The sequence below is a fragment of the Megalobrama amblycephala genome, linkage group LG11 (assembly GCF_018812025.1).
Source record: "Megalobrama amblycephala isolate DHTTF-2021 linkage group LG11, ASM1881202v1, whole genome shotgun sequence".
Taxonomy (NCBI): domain Eukaryota; kingdom Metazoa; phylum Chordata; class Actinopteri; order Cypriniformes; family Xenocyprididae; genus Megalobrama; species Megalobrama amblycephala.
The window spans coordinates 37,250,896-37,252,961 of NC_063054.1; the positions used below are offsets into that span (position 1 = coordinate 37,250,896).

Genomic DNA, 2,066 nt, shown 5'->3' on the forward strand with positions numbered 1-2,066 from the left:
CTGTGTGTGTGTGAGAGAGCGAGCGAGCGAGCGAGTGTGTGTATGAGTTCATCACATTCAGCGCTAATTGTTTTATACACTATTGTGTACGTCTCACTGAAATGGTGCAACACAAGTGCCCCTCATAGCAAACTACCTTCAGTAAAGGTGAAGTGACATGATTTATACACTTTCTGGTTGAATCAGAAAGTGTTTAACATCCAGAATATCACCTTTAAATTCTCACATATACAAACAAGCATCCAAACACCATCATTTACACACACACACACACACAGATCTGGTTTGGTGCTTGTAATGATCTATATATCACACTGCCAAACACACAATATTGATATTGACGCCCATTCCTGCCTCCAGGAGGCTATTGGTGAGAAACAAATGAGACAAAAGAGAGACAGACAATAACGGAGGGAGAGATAAGCAGTTGTGAATCTTATGAAGAAATTTCCGGGTCATATTTCACCACAAAATCGAGAGAATTTATGTCAGAATATATAAAAAAAAAAGGCCCTAAAAATAGTTTTGAGGTGAAATATGAACGTTCGACAGACAAAGATGTTCGTATGTTTGGCTTCTCCACATTTCTGCACACCCTGATCTGTCATGGTCACATGTTCACGTCCTCATCTGTACAAAACAATGTGTAAAAATACAAATAAAAAGCTAAAACGAAAGATAACAAAATAGTTACTATTACAGTATTTGACAGCAGGAGCGTTTAATATTCACGTTTAGGTTTGGATCTCAAAACTCATCCATTAGCAAAAACTTAGATTTAAAAAATAATAATAATAATGCAGATATGGTATGAAATATGATTATATGTCTGATATAAGATGTTGAAGGGAAGAAAATCCGTGAGCGGACCACTTTGACCTGCGTCCTGAGACCAGCGCACACAAACACACAGGATTATGGGAGATTGTGCTGTATGCAGAGCTGTTTCTCGTCACAGGTTTACGCTCATGGTGTTACTGTATTTATGGAGTCATGTTAATAAACCCCCTCTCCCTCCTTTTGTTCTGAGGTCAAAGGTTACTCTGGACGTTACGGTCGAGCTGAACGTTGTTTATTAAACAGTTCGAAGGATTCATTGGCTGGTGTGATCATTTCTGCAATGCACACATTGTTTATCTACCTTTCGAAGACCTTCCTGATGAATACAAAAACATAATATAGGTTTAATAAATTAGATTGGTTTGTTTCCTTCTAATATTTACTTTCATATTGGTATTGAATATATTTTAATATATACCGCAAATTAACATTCAGTATCATTAAACATGAAATCAGTGTAGTATTAAAAAATGATCACTGGGGACATTACATTTACATTTTTAGAAGATTTATTTGTTTTATTAAGCACTATTTCTGCTACATTATGAATCAGAATCGCAATGTACAAAGCAATTACTATATTCAAATAAAATATACAGTAGCTACAAATTTATGTGTAACGCAACTGTGAATATTGGTTGCAGGAAATAAAGTACTTTAATTTAGAATTGTACAACTATGGTGAATGTAATACTTTTACATTCATTAATAACATTAAACAATTATATATATATATATATATATATATATATATATATATATATATATATATATATATATATATATATATATATATATAATTGTTGTATATATAAAATATATAAAAAATTATATCTAGTGTCTGAATAATTTTTGGTATATATATATATATATATATATATATATATATATATATATATATACACAGTACAGTCCAAAAGTTTGGAACCACTAAGATTTTTAATGTTTTTAAAAGAAGTTTCGTCTGCTCACCAAGGCTACATTTATTTAATTAAAAATACAGTAAAAAACAGTAATATTGTGAAATATTATTACAATTGAAAATAACTGTGTATTATTTAAATATATTTGACAAAGTAATTTATTCCTGTGATGCAAAGCTGAATTTTCAGCATCATTACTCCAGTCTTCAGTGTCACATGATCCTTCAGAAATCATTCTAATATGCCGATTTGCTGCTCAATAAACATTTATGATTATTTTCAATGTTGAAAACAGTTGTGTAC

The 2,066-nt window shown here is 31.3% G+C and overlaps 1 protein-coding gene across 1 annotated transcript in view; it reads left to right on the plus strand.

Annotated features, from left to right (window-relative positions):
- Window positions 1-1,092, plus strand: part of arhgap39 (Rho GTPase activating protein 39) — a 76,983-nt gene extending 75,891 nt beyond the window's left edge. The window contains exon 10 of the mRNA XM_048207832.1: window positions 1-1,092. This exon is cut by the window's left edge and continues 597 nt beyond it. The gene's annotated coding sequence lies outside the window, so the exon portion shown is untranslated.
- The last annotated feature ends 974 nt before the right edge of the window (window positions 1,093-2,066 follow it).